We start from the raw sequence: 23,529 nt of genomic DNA, 5'->3' as shown, positions 1-23,529 counted from the left end.
ATTATGAGGAAGATATTAAATGAGACTTTTAAATGTAAATCATTTCATTTGCTACTAGGAAAGAGTAAGCATTCAATACATAGAACCTACTAAAATTGGTATTAATTTCTATATTAGTATCAGTTGGTTTTAAGATGGTACTAGTCCATGCACAGTAAGACCTTTAAATTTTTTTCACCCAAACAGAATACCATCTTACCCAAACTACAAGCATAATTATCAAAAGGATTATTCTAGTCTATAGATCAAATGGCAGGGGTAAATGGTAAAGATAGTAACTAACGTGTAAACCACAGTATAGAACCAGTTCCTACACTTAAAAACTACCATCTACGTCAATATTAACCAATTGATACCATCCCATAATATTATTTTATTGTCACTGAAGAAGTTTTAGTATAAGCATTAACATTCTAATTTGGAAATTACAAAATTGATGTCTTAAATTATGATTTACATAGTTTATGAACTGTAAAACATTTGACATTAAATAAGATACCAGAAGGTTTTTTCCTCCCCAATTAGACATGAATGTACAGTAGTGTGGCCATAAACAAGGAAAAATAGTTTCATTATTATTGTATTCTCCAAGTACATATTAGATATATTGATGACAATGCAGACTATATTTTGCTTTGAAACAAGATTCTCTTCTGTTTAAGACAAGTTTTTTATATATGAGAATAATTCATGAAGCACGATATTCTATTTAGTTTGGCAGATTTATTTCATCACTCTGTAGTTATGGAAAATTACTCTGATGTGTCCACCTTTTCACATCTTCCCTCAAGGTTTCATTTTTTTCTTTCTTCATACTCTTTAAAGGCCAGAGTAGATCATACAAGGATACACAGCAGCCAAACATTTTCTTTCCCTCATTTACTATCTTGGCATTAGCAATCTTTTCTCTCTAATTATTAATCATTTGTGAAAATAGAGACAAATATAGAAGTAGAGAAAATATATCGAAAAGTAGACAATGCTGTGGTAAATAATTAAACATTTCATTTACAGAGAGATTCCCAAACAGAGACCATGAGAACCCTCTTAGTGTTACAGAATTTAAAAATATGAATGGCCATTAGGACAGCTTTAATTTAACTCTCTGAAATATATTAGGAAGTTAGACCCAGAATAATTGCAGCTTGTGTGACACTGGCCAAGAGCCCAATAGAGGTGTCCTGAATGCAAGGCCAGTCCTCTTCTAACATTCTCTCTTGTCTCAGAGGCTTCCCTTACAGGAAAAGATACTGAACATTAACCTCAACTACAGATCAAATGCACTAGTTCTCTATTGCCACATAACAAATTATCCCCAAACTTAGTAGTTTTGAACAATGAATAGGTATCATCTCACAAAATCTCTGAGAACCAGGAATCTAAGAGTGGCTTAGCTGGGTGGTTCTATCTCAAGGTTTCCCATAGGATTGCAGCCAAGCTGTTGTGGGCTGCAGTCAGCTGAAAGCTTAACTGAGGCTGGGCAGCTGTTTATCAAGCTCATTCATGGGATTATGGGCAGAAAGCTTCAGCTGCTCATCACATCTAAACTTGATCACATCTAAAAGAGAATGCACATTTAAGACCAAAGAGGCAATGTCTTTAGTTAACTAATCTTAGCAGTTTCTATCACTTCTGTCATATTCTATTGGACACACAGTCCAACCTTGGTATAATATGGGAGGGGATTGCATAATGGTGTAAATGCTAGAAGGAGGGGATCATTAGGGTCTATTTTGGAAGCTGGCCACTGTATCAGGGTTCTTGGAAGAATCTGGTGCTTTAATTAGGCTTCAACAGAAAAATTATCTGTGAGGTAAAGGGATGTACCTATTTTGAAATGCCAGTGGTTTTTAAAACCTACTCTAAAGACTTCAGTGATATGGCCATTTCATTTTGTAGAATTTCCCTGGAAGATTGGACTATACTGTCCAAAATTCAACATATAAAGCTTAACTTCATACAGTTGGCAGATCTCTTTTTTCCAAATAACTCAGTCATGTCATTTAAAAGCCTGTGTAGTTGATTTTCTGTCTGTAAAATAAAAGTAAAGTAAACAACCAAACTACATTTCCAAGTAAGCAATCACATGCATGCTCCTCTTTAGGAATGTTAAACAGAAAATTTTACACAAAACTTTAGCCTTATATTCAGTTATAACTAAGGATTTATCCTGCTTTGACTCTTGCAGGACCTTAACAATTTTTGATAGTTAAATCAGACCAAATTTCACCAAAGCAAAATCCCCTGGTTTTATGAAAGGATAAAGCCCTCCTTGGAAACAACAGAAGTCTCCTCTCCTTGTATAATCACTCCAGTATAGTAAAGGTATACAGGAAAATAGTTAATATTGTGTAAATTCTTAAAAATTTAATTTATGAAAGAGATTTCTAAACTTGATTATATGAACCAACATAGTGCTTCTCAAGTCATTAACAAATAAAATATTTTAACTTTTTTTCACAAATCAATATTAGTTAAAGTATCATAAGCAAATTACGTGCATAGTTATATATGGAGCCATGGGAAGACCTAATAGGTTATACTCATAGTATGGAAAAGGTAGCCCAAAGAGTTACATGAATCTGTGTTTGTGTGTGTGTGTGAGTAAATGGAAAGTTAAATCAAGAAAGATCATTTCTTAAGAAGTTTGTACCTGAATTTTGTATTCTCTCCTATACTCAAATAAATATCTTAATAAAAGCATGGCTAAAAATTGAAGCATCCCTGCTTCAGCCAGTCCCCTGAAGTCTGCTATTTATCTTTGTCTTTTCTAATTGTTACTCGGTACATCTCTTTAAAAAGAAATTTCTTTGAGAAAATGCCATATTTTTTTTAATTTAGAAAGATACTTAACATCCTCAAGATATGCATCAGACCTTTAAAATTTAGGGAAAAAAATAATTACTACAAAAGTGCTCTGGGAGTTAAACTATTACAGCAAAACTCTTTTGGCTTCTTCCCGCATAGTAAGTGATGTGTAGTAAGCTGCTTCATTTCCCGGCTCTGCTATTATTATCCTGACTCCTCAGGGGAAGACTTAAGTATCTTAGATTCTTAAATGAGGGGCGGAAAACCTAAGTCTGTGTGATGCTTCAAATAAGTAGAAATAATTATGAGGCTTCTCTGACCAGATATAATTTTTACCTTGGAGAGTAAAGCAAGGCCCCTTGCAGCAGCCATTATTAATGATACTGATATAATTACTACTTGAAAAAAAAAGGAAATCTGCCCAGAAAAATCAATTATAAACCACCAAATGTTCCTGGGACTTTTCAGAGAGGTTCTATGCCTACTGTCTCTCATGACCTCTCCATTAAGAGACTGGCTGGCTGTACTCCTAATGGTTTCCTTCAATTATTTAGAGGGGATTTCTAAGCTTTTGTATTTCATATTAAAATGGTCTGGAGAGAATTTCCTGATTGTCTTTCTTGCAGAACAGAAGAGTCTCTCTGGGGAAAATGGAGTGCTCCAGGTGGCTTTGCTCTAAAAAGTTTACTCAAAATCCTCTCCAGTTAGCAATGTTAGTCATGCAAACTTTGATTCTCATAAAATGAAGCAAACAATGTATGATGATGTTGCTGTCACTGAAAAATTACAGGAGAAAACAGTTTAAATAGTCACTGGAAATAAGCTGTCTGTATGTAATCTAAGGCAAGGCGAAGCTGATAGGAGCATCTGCATTTATCACCTTTTTTTTTGTTTTTGAACTTATCACATTCTACTTCTCTTAATATTAGTGCATGAGTGTCCGATTATAATCATCCAATATCAGTTAGTCTCCAGATGTGAGTGGTGTTTTTAGTTCTGTCTTATCTATTCCTTTGATACCTTGAAGCTTGTAAAATTTTCTAGAAGAAAATATAGCTGAAGGCAAAATTTGAAATGAAGACAAACTGTATAAAATGGTATAAAATATTTCAGACATGATATTGTTGAGGTTAGGATGTGAATTTGTGAAAGGACCAAAACAAACTCAAACTGGTCCTGTGTAATGGTTACTAACTTGATCATATATAGATCCTTTGGTTTGAAAAAAATTCTACTGGATTTTTGACAAAGTTTGCAGACAGGAAGTATTTTTCTTGGTTTTATTAGAAGAACTTATTAAGGAAGTAGTCTGAATTGAATGAGAACTGGAGCTTGTAGGAAATTCATTTAAGGATTTATTTGGAGCAGACCACAAAATGGACATTTCATGTGCAGTCTCTGATTTCTATCCCATTATTAAATTAGAAGATCCAAAAAAAATGTGTCTGCAATACATTATCTAAGCTTCTTGAAAAAAATTTCTCCAATCAATTGAAATTCAATAATATGCCTGTATTCTGTCTTCAAAAACATCAGTTGAAGTTATTGTCTACTGATTTATTCAATAGCCTTTATTTTAAAAAGCAATTGTGTTTTCCTACTTGAGTATTGTTTGAGGGAAAATCTGTTTTTCTAACTTTAGCATTATATTGTTTGTTGTCAAAAATAAAATATATTTCTCAATTTTACTTAATAACCTGACATTCTGAACCCAATTTTTGGCCTAGTACTATAACCTGTGGAAGACAAAAATCTAAAATACTTACTCCTTTTTATTCTTACAAATGAACACTTTACCCTGTATTAATATTTTGTTTTAATACAGGAAAAAGTGAAGAGCAAATACAAGAAGAGAAGGAAGGAACTAAAATATGTTAGATACCCATTATGTACCAGGTTCTTAGCTACACATTTTTGCTATCTGTCAGCAAATCCAGAATTCTTTCCTTTATGTCAAGCTGTCTACTGAAAATTAAATTTAAGACTCTTTTGCAGTCTAAAGTTACATTCAAATTTAGAGTTAAATGAATCTCTGTAATAAAAATCCTTTATGGATACAACTTTAAATAATTAAAGAGATCAAAGATTTTCATTTTTGTCTTAGGGATTAACCCAGAATGGGGAGATATTTTAACATTAACAATTGTGGCAAAATGAGAAGAGAGGAACATTCCAGGCAAAGGGAACACTTGTGTCAAAACCCAGGACAAAAAAGAAATTCAAGGAATCTGGCAAGTTCAACAAGGAGACAATTTACTATGGCTTGAGTATACTAAATGAGGAAGGGGAGATGAGATTGAAAGTGTGCAGGAGAAAGCTAAACACATCTTCCCTCCCTTTCTTTCTTTCCTTCTGTCATCCTCTCCTTTCTTCCCTCCTTTCTTCCTTCCTTTCTTCCTTCCTCCCCTGATTCTACGGATATCCATTGAACAACAACATGTGTGATGTTTAGCACTACAGCTTTATGTTAAAGATGACATTTAAAATTTTAAATAGTCCTTTGGTTAAATATGCTTAAGGTATTATTAACTCTCACTAAAAACTTTTTGCCTTTCATGATTATAGAATATTTTCATGTCTTTCATTAATACCATATTAACTTTCAGTGATTTTTTACCCTTAGGAAAGAAATCAGTTTTATAGCTCTTATTCACTTATGTTCCTTTCTAAATGCTCAAAAAGAGGTATTTAAAAATGTCTTTCTTTAAAATGTTTGCAATCATAATAATAGTGCATTTGATTCATAAATTTAATTTCCCAAAATATTTAGCATGGAATGAGTCCAAAACAAAATATTACATTATTTCAAAATAGAAAGTATTTAAGGAAATGTATGCCATGATTAAATGTATATTTAAAACAATTATAACTTTATTTTAAGCATATATGTCAATTACTATGTGAAGAAGATTCTGTAGGGACAAAAGGGAATTGTAAGTTCTGCAGACGTTTCTATGACTATGTTAGGTTATGAGTCCTTTGGGGATCGTATCTGGTGCATCTTTGCATCTCCAGCAACCAGTACTTTGATAAACTTAGTGTAATAATTAAATAAAAATTGAGGAATAAGTGATTGTACTAATGATGATTTGTCACTCTTAAACTTCCATTTTATTTTCTCCTATGTTTATTTTAATTGAAAAAAAAAAGTGCCATGTCACATAGCTTGGTAGAAAGTGGTTTATTGGCTTTTAGAATGATGCCAGAGTAGGTATTCTGAAAGGATCTTTCTTTGCAAGATAAGAAGGGATGAGTAAGACATACTCTTGACAGTAATTTTTATCTTGCAAAAGCTAAAAGAAAGTTTCAAGGACTCACCTTTCCCTGTCCAATAAGAGAGCAAGAGAGAGAATGGAGGAGAAACAGCTGTCATTCTCGTGCAGTGGACTTTGTCTGAGAGTAGATGGTCTGAAAGCATCACTATCAGGATGAAAGTATTGGACCACCAGCTAAAACGGGGAATAGATCCTGGGTCTCCAGTCTTAAGCTAGCTCAAGAGAAACTAAAGTGATGCCATCTGGCTACTCACAGATGTACAAGTAAATTCTTTCTGGAGAAGAGCTTTCAAAATTTAGGACTCAAAGACACCACAAATTATGATCAGGCAATAATATCACAATCAAATAACACCAAGCACAGGAAAAAGCAAGACATGAATGAATCAGCAGAAACAATCAGCAACAGATTTAGAATCCCAAGGACTGCATATGTTAAAGAATCATACATAGAACAGCTATATATGGAATGTTAAAAAAATAACAAATGCAATCATGAAAGTGAGAAAAAGACAAGAAGAATAGGCAGATTGGGGGAAAATAGAACTTCTAAAATGAAAAAATATAAATATTGTAAGAAAAAATGCAACCAATGGCTTAAAAAGTTACACATTATGTATCTTTACACATATGATAAATAATAAATAGAGACATTTAGTAAACTTGAAGATATATATGAAAATATTGCCCAGAAAGCAAAACAAAGAGACAAGTAGAAGGAAAATATAAAAGAAAAATAAAGAGATGTGGAAGATAGAATAACAATATCTAATATACTCTGAGCTGGATTTGAAGAAAGAACAAACTGAATGAATGGAGAGTGTGTAATACATGAATTATGGCTGTAAATTTTCTAGAACCAGTGAATCCACAAAGCATGACATATCCAAAATAGGAAAAATAAGAACTCATGTTTCTAGATGTATAGAATGCATGAATTGTATAGTAGAATTGCAGAATATAAAAGAGATACAGAAAAAGGGGGCAGTTTTAAAGTTAGTTAAACATATAGACTAAGGAACAATTGACAAAGGAACAATAGTTAGAATTAAAGCAGACTTCTTAGCACAACAGAAAACAGAAAATTTAAGAATACTTCCTTCAAAGTTTTGATAGAAAACATTTATCAACCCAGAATCATCTGAGAACAAAGGTAAAATACGACTTTTAGAGATAAATAAAAAGAGTTTGTCACTAAAAGGCCTACCTAAAGGAAATCCTAAGGGATAGTAAGAAGGAAAATGATTTCAAAAGAATAGTGTAAGAAGCAAGAAGTGAATAAATTAAATAGTAAGCATATACATAAATCTGAACAAACATTACCTGTATGAAATAATAATATTTCAAGAAGAGAACTCAAATACTGGATAAAAATAGCATACATGAGTCAAAAAAGAAATCATAAATTTCTTTATGGGAAAGCAGTTCATAAATGGAAATGTGTTCATTAGTGGAAAGAAGTTCTCATATTATAAAATAATAAAATTTAAAAAGTAAACCTCTAAGTATTCTACTTATAAATTTAGCAAAAGGGAAAAAAGAATAAATCCAAGGAAAGTGGAAGGAAAGAAATAATTACAAGAGCAGAAATAGAAATAAAGGAAACAAAGATACAATAGAGATGAACAGACCAAAAGTTGAAAAGATGATCAATTATATAAAATTTAGATAGGATGATCAAAACGAAAGAAATAGGATCTAAAAATCAATGATAATAATAATGGGGGTAGAATAACAAATATTGTAGGAGACTGAAAAGATAATGAATTTACTACGGTCAGCTTTTTATGCAAATAAATGTGAAACCTTGCATTGAACAAAAACAAAAATTTCATTAAAATGTCATTTACTAAATTTGACCCAAGGAGCAATAGATAACTTGAATAACTATTTAAATAGTTGTTTATCTATAAATTTGAAACGGGATAAAACTTGTTCTAAAATTAAGAGTTTCTGGCTTTAGATGGTTTTAAATGCCATTTTACCAAACTATCAAGAAACACATTATTCCAAAAATATGTAAACACTTCCTAAGAACAGAAAACAAAAGAGAATTATCTGAAAGTTATTCTATATCACCAGAATAAACGCCTAACTGAGATAGGAGAGCAGAAGAAATAATAACTGCAGGCAAATCTCACTGAGAAAAAACATAGATACAAAATTGTAGACTAAATATTAACCAAATAATCTAGCAGATTATAAAAGTAGAAAACCAAAAAAATGACTAATTTATTTCAGAAATGCATGATGGTGTTAACAGTAGATAATTTATAAATGCAATTTACCATGTTAGTAGATTAAGGGAGAAAGCTCTCTCTGGATGCAGAAAAGGCATTAGATATCTAATATTTATTCTTGAGTATAATTCTTAGAGAAATAAGAATATAAATTCCTTAAGGTGATTAAAATCAAGCAAATATACTTCTTCATGAGGAAATGTTAAAACTAAATCTCCTAAACATGGGAACTATATAAAATGCCTATTAATATTGCTTCTAATAAATAGTGTAGGATGTAGCCATTTCAATAGATAAAGATAAAATAATAAATAAAATCATATGAATTGTAAAAAGAAAATTCACATTATCCCACACAATATGAAATTCTCACCAAATTTACATACACATTGTTTAAATAATAAGATTGTAGCAGGGTGCCTGGCTTCAATTATATTTCTGCATACCAGTAGCAAAAAGAAGATACAGTTTTTAAAGGAATTACATTACAATAGCAACATCATCTGTAAAATATTTGGGAATAAATCTAAAATATTTTTCAGTATATGCAAAAGTTTTAAAACTTTATAGAAAGACATTTAAAAACACTCAAATAAATGGAGAGTTGACGTTCAAAGATAAGAGAGATTATCAAAAAGAGGTTGCTTTTCCCCCAAATGATATGTAGACTTGGTGCAATTCTAATAAAAATTCCAGCAAGTTTTTTTTGTAGAAATTGACAGACTGATTCTAAATTGATATAGCAAAGAAGAAAAAGGGAGGACAGAATGAGCATGACATTGCTGATGAAATTAAGTCAGGGTTCCATGCCTTGACGAATATGAAGAATTACTCCAAAGTATAGTCATTAAGGCTGAGTGATATTGCTGTGAATGAAACATCTTGACCAATGTGTCATAATAAAGAACCTAGAAACTGACCTACACACATGTGGACCTTAAACATATGATATTGGTGGATTGCAGATCAGTAGGAAAAGTGTATCTTATTATGTCTTATTCATTTCCTGGTGCCAGGCAATCTATAATGGAATAAAAGAAAAAAAGAAAAAGAAAATGGATCCTTACCTCAAATCATTTATGAAAATCAAGTTTAAATATTTTAAGGACATAAATGTGATGGGAAAAGCTTTTTACATTTTAAAAGAAAAGTATGGAATAATATCTTTTGCACCTTGAGTAAGGGAAAGATTTCATAAATGAGATGCAAATCCTTGCATAAAAGAAAACAGTAACTTTGATTACATTCATTTTGAGAACTCATTCTTTCAAAAGATCCTATTAAGACTGTATAAAGATAAGCCACAAACTAGGAGAAAATAGCTGCCATGTATACAATTGTCCAAAATACATAAAGAAATCCTGCAAAACAAGAAAAAGAACAACCCGGTAGAAAATGTCAACCTGTATAAGAAAAGATGCTCAACTTTATTAGTAATAAGAAAAATGTGAATTAAGACTGCAATGAGATAAAATTTTACACATATTGATTACAAAAATTAAGAAATCTGACATTTCTAAAAATTGGAGATGATATAGAGCAATAGGAACTCTTACATTTGCAGTGTAAATTGGTAAATCATTTTGGAAAATAATTTTATCAGGTTTTACATTCTCATATCCAGTGACTCAGCAATTTTTCTGCTGTGTATACCCTAAAAATCTTACGTATGTGGTCAAGAAAATTCCCTAGGATGTTTAAGAATCATTGTTCAAAAAATAAATCCAAATTTCTGTTTTCAGGAGATGTAAATAAATTGTATATTGAAACAAGTAATGTATATTAGTGAAAATAAATGAACATTATGTACGAATATACATGAGCATAATGTACAAATGAACATGATGAACAAATGTAATGCCACAATATCATAAACATTAGAAACATAATGTAGTCTCAGACGACTACAAACAGTATTACCATATTTGTAGAAAGCTTGAAAACATACAAAGCTAAACAATATATCATTTATATACTCAACAGGTGTGACAACCCATTTTTTAAGCAAAGATGTATGATCAACACAAAATTCAAGTTAGTAAATACTTCTGTGAAAGAGGTAGGGGATTGAATAGGAAGAAACGGAGCTAAATCTAAGTTAATAGTATCGTTGAGACAGAAAATAGTTTGTGTGCCATTGCTCCTGATAGCTCAGAATTTGTATTAATTTAGTATATTTTAAACTAATATTTCCCAAACTATGTGCTCTAGAGCTAGTCTCCATAGGTGGTTTTTTAAATCACCATAGGGTTGTATCAAGTCAATTTGGAAAATTCAGCATGTATACTTCCACCTCTGTAGTTTAACAAAGCACATGGGAATAATTAAATGCTCAGGGAAAACCTGCTTAATTAACCTACTTAATTTTATTTAACCTAGTGCTTTCCAAGTTTATTTGACCTTGGTGGCGGCCGTGAGAGTGCACAATATCTCCCTTTGGGAAACTGCTGCAGGGAGTTTCCCCTTAGTTTCCATCGTTCTTCCTGAGCCCCTGGTACTAGCGCCAGGCCTTTCTTGACAAATGCAAAACCTGTTTGAGGCTCCCAAATGTCTGGCCAAGACTTTCAGGGTTGTGCTGAGGCATTTTCAACCCAATCCTATTTCTTCACTTCTCTCTTTTCACAGGAATCAGACATGCACTGTGATCTGAAAGCTCTCCTTGCCTACTTGATCCCTTTCCTTACACAGATTTACCCTGTACAGGTATTTTCCTCCATAAATATCTTCACTTTCACCATCACTTTCAGTCTGCTTCCCAGAAGATTCAAACTTACACAATCATAAGACGTTTTTCTCTTTAGCCATAACGATACATTCCTTGGAAATAATGTTTCATAGAAAACTCTTTGGGAAATGATCTTCTAAGTCAAACTGCTGCTGCCAAGTGAGGAAATTACAAAAACAAAAATGTTTACTTCTTCAGCTCTCTCAAACTCTTTATATTAAGAAAATACTATTTTAAAATGATGTACGTATTCTTTTCTCAACTTTATCCTTTATTCTTTACTTTCACAATAAGGACTATGAAAAATAATCCTCGATGCCAAAGTAAATTACTCCAACATTTTTATTAAATAACTCTGCCATTCTGATGTGTAGTTTTGTTTATTTCACTGAAGCATGAATTTGAGGCAGGGAAGGAAAAAAATAAAAGTAAATATGTTTTACTCTATTTTTATTAATTTTCAAATATTGCATGATTTTATATCCAAATCAAATTAAATAATTCATTATAAAATTCTTATTCAAAACAATAAAAAATTAAAAAGTAGATGTAGTTTATTGGGCATCATAAAATAGTCTATGCCTCAAATAACCTGTAACCAGAAACATTTTAATATCCTCATTCTTTTTAAATTTAAAGAAAATTTCAAATGATTTAATGAGTGAGGCAACTATAGAAGAAAACAGTTCCAATAAACTAATAAAACCAAAACTTCTCTGACTCAAACAGATACCTAGAAGTATCCTCATCGGAGTCAAATCACAAATAATTTTTCTAAGGTAAGCAACAAATGTCAAAAATTTATAAAATATCTTAGGACATCATGCATTCATTCATGAAAAAAGGCTTACTAAACTCTTAGATGGCAGATACCTGTGCTAGGTATTGTGGATTTGTGTTGGAATAAATTCTGGAACTTGCAAAAAATAAAATAACTTAGATTTCATTTTCGAGTACTTTTGACTAGAACATATTTGGTTTCAAAATTATGATTTGATTTTTATTCAGAGTAATTAAGTCTTTTGAATGAGTGTATTCAAATCAAGAAATTCATTATTTTAATGAGATAAAGTTTAAATGAACCTCTCTTCATAAAGCATTCATATTGGCTACTTTTTAAAATGCATTTATCTTAATGGTTTCAAAATGTCCTTCCTCAGTACTCTTCTAAGGGAGGCTGAGTTAATGGCCTATTATTATGTACTCCTTACTGAGCTGTTAATAGCTTTACAGTCTTTCAAAGAATACACCTACTGCTCATAAAAACATTTATGTTGCTACAGAATTTGGCTGTGTTTTAATATCATGTTATTTGCAGTGACCTTGTAGAATTCATACTGATCTGGTTTTTTAGGGGAAAATAAATAAGGATAGACATCTGCCCATTTACTTGAATATATCAGTGGAAAAGTAGAAAAGTTCATTATTACTAGCGTTTTAACATTTGAAAAGTTGTTTTTCTTTAATGTCTTTAACTTTCTTGGTGAATATTTATACTACTTGAGTTTCTTTAGATAGCTGATTCTTAAAATTTTGTCTCAATGTGTACATGCTGAAAAAACAGGTTTATGTTGCTATATGTATCTGTATATTTTAATTAGAAACTAATGACTTAAATATTGTTAGAAATATCAACATTTCCACAGAATGATTTAAAAAGTAAAAATATTATAATTAATTTAGATACTCCTTAAGCCTTTAGTAAGAGAAAATCATTAAGTCTGTAATTACAAAATGTGAAGTTTTAGCTGAGGAAGTATTCTGCAGTTCTTCATGGTTGAGTGCAATATAAATTAATTGTTTTTGGCTACATTTCAGTTGGCAAAGGCAAATTGCTCCCAGACCCTGTGTTTGATCCTTCTATTTCACACAAGGACATTTAAAGAAGGCAATCAATGCAATCATTATTTCCATATGTCCCTCGATTCTTGTGATTTCGTGGAGTAGATCACAGCAGGTGGATGGATGAAATCTTTCTAATTTAGTTATGCCTGAATGTGTACAGCTATTACAGCTGCTGCTATCAACAACTTCTTGGTAATTTTCCTCCTATTTAGTGGATCATGCATCATAACATTTTTACTTTAGCATATTTAACAGCCCCATATTTTTAAAAAACTGCCATGTAGTCTTTCTGACAACTTAGTTCAATTGTTGGTTAGCACAGTGGTTTTTTTTTTTACTGCTATGCATAGCAAATAGGTGGAGGTAGCTGACAGAGGTATAGTGCCTCTTAGTTCCTGAAACATGTCACATTCAGGATTATTATAAATCCTCTTTTTAATCTCAACATGGTGCCATTGTACCAATGAGAGCTACATTAATAACTAGTCAACTGGTCCCGCCCACAAATGTAAATGATTGACTTGAGGCCCAAGTAACTAACTCTAAAGGAGGATATGTCATCTGAAGAAATTTTTAGACACTGGCATTATTCTCACCCACGGATTCAACTGCACCACTAATCATGTAAGGATCAGACTCCTGGGCATTCAGCTGACTTATTCTAGTAGCTTCACCGACATGGAATTAAAATATGAAAGTTTCTATAATTGTGAGTGATTAATTTACTAAATAACCAATGCAGTTCCCATTCACTAACTCAGAATATAATTCATTATTAAAATGTTATGTCTTAGTCTAAGTGACAGATGTTCCCACCAACTACATAGACATCTATTTAACAACATCGACAACAATAATCATTCCATCTTGTATTTGACGAGGATGCTCCAGTTCCAGTTTAGAATTCACTTTTGTGTGCATTCTTATTTGACACATCAGAACTGTATTGTGAGGTGGATGGAGCTGAGGGGTTTTGTTGATTTTTTAATCTGACTATGCTGTGGCTCTGTAATATTATGACATGCTCAAGTTCCTCTGTCTGTGAGTCACAGAAAGACAGCACTGTATCTCCAAATTCCAATTCAGTGTTTTAATTAGTAAGTTCATCAGTTTATCACTGAATGTAGAATATCCTGTTCAAACTATAACAGAATTAGTATACTCAGTGTAAAGCCTTGAGAAGCTCTTAGTTTTTTGATCTGTAGCACAGATATCTTCCTAAACTCACTATGATGGAAATGTTGAAGAATGTTCAAATAAAGAAATTAGTTTGGCTTACTATTTCTAGTTTGCCTTCATAGATGAGCTTAGATACTAATTTTAATTGTTGTGATAAAAGAAATAACAGTTTCATTCTTGCTAATGAGTCTCTTGCCTTATATTATAAAAAGAGGAAGTAAATACTTGTCTGGAGCCCACCAGTGGTATGAAATCCCATGAAATAGTAACAAAATATAATCTATGTACACATTTGTTAGACTGAGCACTTTGAACATCAGATGTTCTTATACTCTGATTAGGATTGTGGATTATTTGTAATATATAAAATATAGATTAACTTTTTTCTTTTCCTCTGTGTTTGTCAATATATTAGTAAAAAGGGAATATAAACTGTAACATACTTAATATATAAAGTTTCTAATGATATGTGTCTGTATTGAGATACTTGGTATTGGAAGCTATATAGCGTAATAAGTGGCAGCACAGAATCCAGAGCTGGACTCCCTGGATTCAAATCCCAGCTCTATCACCAACTTATTGAGTGACCAATTTATTGAGTATCTCAGTCTTGTCATTTGTAAGGCCTCACAGAGTAACAGGATTTTCTGGGTATTGGGAGTGCTTATAGAGGCTGCAACATTAAGTACTATGAGGTGTTAACATTAAAAGATTTTAGCTGTATATGTTCTGTTTATACCTCTAATTGATTTATTTTGACTACTTTAACCTGTCATTTCAGGCTTAAAAATTATCTGATTTTTCAAAAAAAATTAGATAATTGAAATGTTTAAGTTGATTAAGTTTTATATGTTAAGACAGAATCTTCAAAATACCATCAGCCAATCTAGTGACAAAAAATAGAATCAAAACTTTTCCATATTAGTTGAAGTCTGTGAAATGCAGGTTAATGGTGTCAATGAAAATAATCAATAAGCAATCAATAATAAGAATATAAAAGAATTTTACTTGAGCCAAACTGAGGACTAGATTACTCTGAGAAACTGCTCTGGAGAAGCAGGGTTTTCAGCACAGTTTTATATCTTGTTAGAACAAAGAACATTAAACAAGTTAGGGTTACATTTCTTCAAAGGTAAAAAAAAATAAAATAAAATAACAGACCAGCACTTAGCACGTACACAGCAAGTCAATATGGACTTGGTACCTGGGAAGGGCGTCTTATCATCAAAGTGGTGATTGGTGCTCCAGGAAGAGGAGCATTTAATATTTAACTGGGATAAATTTTACTTTTGGTCAGTATGCCCTTTTCTTTAATAATTAAAGCAGATATACAGTGTATGTTTGATAGGCCACAAGCAGGCTATTTTAGTTAGCATAAAATTTAAGTTAACTCATATATATTTAAGCCATAATGACTTCCCTATATCTCAATATGTGAAGTTTTCTTTTATCAATGGTCAATCTATTTGTTTCAGTTACCTCTTCCAGTACAACGGACTACCCCCATAATGTAGTGGCTTAAAAATAACAATTCATAAGTATTACATCTCATGAAGCTGTGGGTCAGATACTTGAACAGGACCCAGCAGGAGCAGCCATCTCTGCCCCACAATTTCTGGGACCCCAGTTAGGATGATAGGAAATAGGCTAGGGACTGGGACACCTGAGGAATGGCTGTGCATAAGGTCGCATCATCATCCCTTTCTCCCTCCCCTCCCTCTCTCCTCTCCCACCTCTCCACTCCACTCTCCAAGATTCCTCCATGTGGCTATCTTGGGAGTCTACATAGTTTGACAGTCAGGCTAGTCATACATCTTAGACTGCAATGCAGAGCCCCAAGCCAGAAGTGGAAATTGCCAGTTTTCTTAGGGACTGGGCAAGTAACCTCTTTATTGGTCATATCAGTCACAGGCTAGACCAGATTCAAGGGGCAGCGACACAGACCTGACTCTTCGTTGAGAGGAGTGTAAAAGAACTAGCCACCATCTTTAACTCACTGTACTACTTGACTTTAGGTCAACATAACATTACATTATATGCTTTGTTTCTAATTGTACTAATTTAAAAATAAATTTCTTCAGTACTAGGTCAAAACAGATTTATTAATTTTGAATGTATATGAAATTTTAAAAATTCAGTCTATGTAATTGTGTCTGGAGATATTACAGGGTAAAAAAAAAGTAGTAAATTTATGAAAGTAAAACCAAAAAAACAACTTTCACTGAGAAAGTTTTCAGTTCTTTGAATCTGCAATATACATTGGGTTGTGCCAATATGTTCATTACAAATAAAATAAAATTATACAGATCAAATTATCTAAGTTGAAAATAAGGAGACTTGTGCGTGTCCAAGGAAAAAGTGTCCATTACTAACACCAGAAATTCCCCAAGTACAAACTGCATAAATACTTAAAATGGGCAACATTGTAACCATAACCAAAGAACAGAGGCTTCTTCACTGTGGTCCAGGTTATATTTTCTTTTACCCTAAATTTAACTTACTGCCTTGTGGTAGGTAATTTTTTCTCTTTCTAATTTGATTTGAAAACTAGTTTATATAGGGTGTTTCTCTGTGTGTGTGGTCTATGGGAAGCTACAATCTGTTTACTAGTATTATATTACTTATTTTGTTTCAGTGATGAGATATTATTCCATTTCTAGTCACAGTATCTTGGTAAATCTATATTTTATTGTATTTTATTATAAATCTTGAGGCATTCACTTGTTGCACATCTTAATATCACCAGTCCTCTGAGAAGATTCAAAGCCAGTGACTGCTTTAGATCATTAACTGAAAATACTGAGTTATTTGGAGTATAATGGGATGCTTTTCAAGTCAAGATGATACCACTTACAAAGAAAGCTTTAAGTTTAAAATCTCTCTTTTGAGGGGATGGGGCTGTATTCCTTGAAATCTAAATTATGCTTTGTAGCTTTGTAGACCAATTTTAACAGATATTTTTGTTTCAGTTTTGAACAAAACAAATATAGTTGTCATCAGATCACAATAAAGACCCATCACCAAATATAACAAAAAATTAAAATTTCACCATGGTGACAAAATACATTTACATGGAAAGCTAAAAATGAAAAATAAATCTTCAGAAAGAGTCCTCTTCCTATTCTAAATGAGACTGAGGCATTCTCATGCATGTATATTTAAATGAATTTCTGCCTCCTTTTCTTTGCAAGAAGCAGCTCTTATAACACCATGTTCTGTGGCTGATTTGGACAAATGTTAAGACTTTACCTGGTATTCACAAATGATACTGTTTTTCAGTGGAGATTTTTCCACAGAGCATTTTTAAAAAATATTCTACTGCCATTTCACTCTAGTGAAATTCTGCCTTCTTTATTACTCTTAGTATTCTTATCTATAAATCTTACCTTCCTTATTATTTACTTTAATTCTGTCAGAATATCTAGCAATGAAGGAGCAGTTTTGGAGGCCAGGCACTTGCATTTCCTGTCTAGTTATTTCATTTTTAAACACTTATTCTCTGCTCTTCTTTATTTTTCCTACCTATCATATAATTCAGTGAGTGCCGTTGTGAAAAAATATAACTCCTCTATATTTTTCTTTTATAAAAAACATGTTATTACTTCTAGTTTTATTTTCTAATCCACATTCCACAATTAGGAAGAATTAATCAAGCACAGTGCATGTGTTGCCTTTCTAGTTTTTTGCCACTCCATTCAGCCATATTCTTCCAATGATTTAACCAAAAACTTTCAGTTTGACAATTGGAATACCATATATGTTTGAAGATGTCAACATATGTATATTAATGTTTCCAAAGATGCCATGTATTTTTTTCTCTCAGTGGCATTTATTGATAACTATCCTAATTTTATGATAAATGTTGATTTTTAACTAGCTTTTATGTAGCTATTTTAATATTTGACCCAAACTATTTGACATAAGCAGGAATTTGTAAACTTTTCTAAAAATGTTTAGTTTAAACCAAATGTAACTCTCAAATATTCTTATAACGATTGTTTCCTATCATTTCTCCCATTTTAGATAAAATAATTTTATCTATCCTCAATACTTAGGTAAATATGAATTTTAAATATATATTTTATTCTACATATATTCCCTCCTTTTTTCTATCTGTATGTTATTTTTTATTACCAAATTTATGCATGTTTTTATAATTCTTATAGGTTATCAAAATCCTTAAGAATGAATGATGAATTTAAAGTTGTTGTTTGTCTGTGATATACTTTAAGAAAATCATTAAGAAATTTTTGAGCTATACTGAGAGAATAGCTATACACCATTATAGATATTTATAGAGTAATAGAACACAGAAGAAATCTCTATATCCCGTCTGTACAAAGGTAGGTTACATGAAGACAGATGGGAAAATTAAAAGTGAATAAATATTTTTTAAAATATGTATTAAAAGATATTTCAGCACAAATCTTAGTTTTTTTAAGCATACCGTTTTGCAAAACATTTTTTGGCAAGTAAAATTTTGGCTTTTCCCCACAATGTTCCAAAGAAAACAAGCCAGCTATACTGACATAATATTATTGCACTTTGATTGTGGAAGTACCATAAGCCAGCTAAACAATTTTTCTCATCTCTCATTTGAATTACCATTAATTTATGCAAACTAATTTTAAATTGCTATAACAATATGTATAATTTAAAAGCTAAACTTATAGAGCAATTAATTCATTAATTTCTTTATTCAATATATTTGGCTAATATATCATGGGAGCCTACAATGCTAAGCACACTGCATTAAGCAGTGAAAATATAAAGGTTAACAGGCAAGCAAAACACATACAAAATTTTTTGAAAGACCTCTCACAGCATCTGCAGAATTACCTCAATGCACAAGCCTGTTATTGCCCTAGATTAAATGTACCACCTATTGATAATGACTCCTAAAAGAAAGAAATAATACTAAACACATCTGCTGGAGCCTGTAAAAGGATTTTACATGTTATTTTGCTTTTTTTCTTACGAAAAGCCTGACCCTTTGAAGTGGTATAATCTTTGCATTTTTCATAGGTGAATTGACTACAACTAGGACACCACTGGACTCATCCTAGCACTAGTAGTTTTGTAAAGGTCGCATTGTAATAATTTAGCCATTCTCCCTAACAGTAAATTTAACCACTATTTCAAGCAGTCAGTTATCTACTTATAAGTTATCTGTTTTCTGAAAATCAATTGTGAATGCTTAATTCTAGGTCTGTATCATTCTCCCATCAGGTGTACTTTGAGGCCATCTCCTACTATTGCTCAACATATAACATTCAAGGAATGCATTTAATTTTCATTTTAGGTGAAACAAGATACACATTGGAAGGAATATAAGAAAAAAAATCACAAATGCATTTAAAAGTGATTTAGGGTTATCTCTTATTTTGGGTTACTGGGGATAATCAAGAGTTGATTAGAGTAAATTATAGCCATGGTAAATGATACTTCTCTAAAAGTGCAGTCAGAAAGTAGTTGTGTACTTAGAATATCTACTTCTACATTTTTCTTGCTTACACTTAATTTATAATTTTATCATAGCAATAGCCAGTTTTTACCTAAAAATATTTCAGAACACCTTACCCACTACTTAGAACACCCTACCAAATAGCTTGTTAACCCCTTCTTGCCCCAAATTAGAAACTCTGTCTTATGTACTTAAATGAATGTGAGAAAAGAAAACAACTCTTTTGGTTCCCTCCAACAAAATCCAACTCTGATGATTATTTATGGGTGTCAAAATGTAGAATCCAAGGCAGAGCAGAATGTCCTAGACTCTGGAAGTCAGCAACCAGAAAAGCTGAGGTTATTCAACTTCAGTGCAGTTCTTTCTCTGTATCGTCCCTTCATGGATTCAGTCTCATTGGAGGAGAAATCTCTAATCATTCTAGCTAGCTTTTATCTTCGGAGAAATCAGCTTGTTGGGACACTATCCCCATTTTCCCCTGGTGGTGCAGTTAACTTAGATCTGGTCACAGGAGAATCACTGTGAGCTGGAACCATCCTAATTTGTGCTTCTACTTTGGAGCAGCAGTTTTAGTAGCCCAGTTCCCAATGATATGTGACTACATGTTAAGTGATCTAGGTATTCCTCTGTGAAGATCAATCATAGACATTTATTAAACACCATGCATCGAGCACTCCTTTGCTTTCTTGTTTTGTTTTCTAAGGGAAATATAGGTCACATTTTTGAGGAAATAGCAGTCTACTTGGGGATATATATTGCTATACATTGAAATAACTATAGAAGGAACCAGATAGTATAAAATTTTTCCATCATTCTTTGAATTATTCCTTGAAAATCACACAACAAAATCAAAAAATTAAAAAACTCCCCCATCTCACCACCAAAATCTATTCATTTGAAGATTTAAAATATTTTCTTAAATAACATGTTTAAGAGTAATAGACTTAAATTGTAAACTGTTTAAAAATGAAAGACATTGAGATATATACATGAAGAGTTGACATCAGTAGATACAAGCTTAGATTCAGCATTTTAGGCAAATGAAAGGTTCAATGTGACAATAAGATTAGACTCCCAGGAAAGCCTAGATTCTCAGCAGCTAGGAAAGAGCAATTCCTGAGTCTAAGCTGCAAGATCTGCCCTTGAGAAGAGACCCGAAGTAAAAGTTTATATCTCTAGAGAACAATACGTGCATATTCTGTTTGACAATGAATGCCTTGCGTTTACACTATTTAGTTCTGAACTATTGTTTTAATATATGTAGCTACAAATATATAAAATAGAAATTGTATACACATTTATTTTAGGAAATGATATACATAGCAGTATGTTAAAATGTATTGCTACTACATGCTTTTTTTCCACAATTGGTGCTATTATTCATGCCCATCCAAGTAGTGCAAAGGCTGTTTCACATTCAGCCAACAAACATTAGTGCAGAAGACTGCCAGTGTTCTCAGCAATGAGCCTCCACTGTCCAGTGTGCTTTGCAACCCGTGGGATAATGCCTTGGGAGCTTCACTTTATGTCATTTATTTACTGCCTGACAACCTGTCTTGACCTTTAAAAGTGTACAAATAATAATCCTAAATCTACCACAAAGACTAAAAAGATACTGCATTTCTGGAAATTAGTGAATACTTAGAGCTGATTGACAATGTATCATGAAAAGTTATGGAGTACAGTTATGTGGTACTTAAGAGTGAAATTTATAGACTTAAAATATATTTGAAAAAATATACTGACAATTAGTGAGTTAAGCATGAAATGTAAGAAGTTAAAAGACAACATAATTAACGCAAAGAAGAAAGAAAATAATTTGTAATAAGAGCACTTATTAAGTGAAATAGAAAATGAAGAAACAATAGATAAAGCCAAAAGTTGGTTCAAATCTCTGGAAAAGTTTGATCAAGAAAAAAAAGAAAGTATTAAAATAAATAATGCTAAGAGTGAGAAAAGGGTTTTACCATTTAGCAAAGATGAAAAACAGATGTAATAGAGTTTTATGAACAATGGAATGTATTACCTAGCAAAATTAAAGACATAAGTATCATACAAATAGCAATTCTGTTACGGTACAAACTCTAGAAAAATTTTCACACACACCCTATTCAAGCATGTTCAGAATTGAGCCCACCTGGGCAAATAAAGCAATCTAGATGGCTCTGTGGCAAAGCACTGTCTCTATCTGGTGATAGCTACTTTGATATGTCAGCAGAAAGGCCATTAGCCAAAGTTCCTAGACAGTAGAGCTTGAAAACAGCAGGAGAGAGGGCTGCTGTGCACTGGAAGGAAGGACTCCCCTGACTCTGCTTTCTGAGCTCTCTTTGGCCCTCTCAGAGGTGGGAATATGTAAGACAAGGCAGCAGCCACCATGCTGCTGTGATTTAGGTTGAGGAACCATGTAAGCACACTTCCTACTTAGTGATTTTTATTCCAGGGATGTAGCTACACATACACTTCTGTATAACAACAGACATGCCATAAGCTATTTGCAAAAGGTGTCCTTTGCTCCCTGTAACTTTACTGAGTAAGAAATTACTATTTAGCTATGTTTTTAGGTGAGGCAACCAAGATATAATGTGTAATTATTATGAGGCCATTCTGAGAGTAAATTTTTGAATCTGTATCTCCTCTCTTTAAGGATGAAATTAAATTCTTTTTGCAGGATTTTAAATGTCTCTTAGTCATAATTTTATATTATGAAGCACTATTCAAAGTACACCATAACTCTCATGTTGCAGAAAATTCTGGGAGAGGTGGAATATTCTCCTCTGGTATATGAGAATAAACAATCCAATAGTTTTTTGCAAATTTCTCCCACAAACAATATTATCTCTTCTAGTAGTACACATTTTTTTGTCCGCAATATGGATGTTAAGCCCTCTAATTATAGAGGCCTTGATCTTAGAAAGCCTCTTCTTTTAGCAGATAATGACTGCCATCAATGATTTTATAGACTTTATTTCATTGGATTTTATGGTAGGCAGATATTTATTTACTTTCTAATCTGAAAATTACCTAGGGATAAATGTATGTTGCAATTTGTTTTGTCTTTTCTACTTAAAATGTTGCTATTGTTAATTCATTTATTACTTTGTACTTTGTGTTTAATAAACAGTTCTATTTGGGGTATAGATGGGGAATTCAGTTACTCAACTGACACAGAATAAGTATCTAGCATATAAAGTTCTGACAAATAAAGGCCATACAGCTTAAAATTTATCTTTAAGAAAAGGATTCTTTTCTCAAAAATAGCTTAAGGGAAATTATTTTCATAGTTTTAAATCTTAAAGCATCACCAGTCAATAAATGCAGTTTGACACATTCTGCACGTGCATAGATTTTTATAACGTTATTTATTAGTCTGGAAAGTCTCTTGAACAACAGAGATTTTTCTGACAAAGGTGAAAATAAATCCTGATGGGAATATTATAGATAGAATTTAAGGATCAAATCAGTAATTCAGTTAATGATCTTGTAAGTCACTTCCAGTTCTGAGAATCTCTGTCTTTAGATTTGTAACTCAAGGGCGTGGTGGCCTAATTTGATCTATGAATTTAGAAGAGTTGTTCATAGAAATAAAGGGTTTTTTTTTTTCAAATACCGTATTAAAACACCATTATAAAGTTACTGAACAATAACACTATACAAAAACAGTACTGAGTTTAATGTATCCCCACCACCAGCATATTGTGGACTGTCTCTTATATGCACAGGTGAATTGTTCTGAGGTGGTGGACAAGACAGCCCACTTAAAAGACCCTGAATGACTAGAGTGTTCAGTTAGCTGTGGTTCCTGTTAGTGGGGAGAGATGGTCTGGCAGTTACTTGCAAGTGACTGGGAATTAAGCCTCCAGTCCTGCCTGATTTCCTGCTGTCTTTCATACCTTACTTTGTCTTCGATGTTTCTTCACAGACAGACTGTTTCAAAATCCACCTCATAATCCCTAGGTAACTTGTACCTCTTTACAAAAAAACTGTGGTCTTTGG

At 32.3% G+C, this 23,529-nt stretch overlaps 1 protein-coding gene across 5 annotated transcripts in view; it reads left to right on the top strand.

Annotated features, from left to right (window-relative positions):
• The window catches only part of EPHA6 (EPH receptor A6), a 730,500-nt gene that overhangs the window by 453,700 nt on the left and 253,271 nt on the right, over positions 1–23,529 (top strand). The window lies entirely within an intron of this gene.

This window comes from Camelus dromedarius, chromosome 2 (genome assembly GCF_036321535.1).
Source record: "Camelus dromedarius isolate mCamDro1 chromosome 2, mCamDro1.pat, whole genome shotgun sequence".
NCBI lineage: Eukaryota > Metazoa > Chordata > Mammalia > Artiodactyla > Camelidae > Camelus > Camelus dromedarius.
The sequence above is the reverse complement of the archived record's forward strand: the minus strand, read 5'-3'. Positions and strand labels throughout refer to the sequence as shown.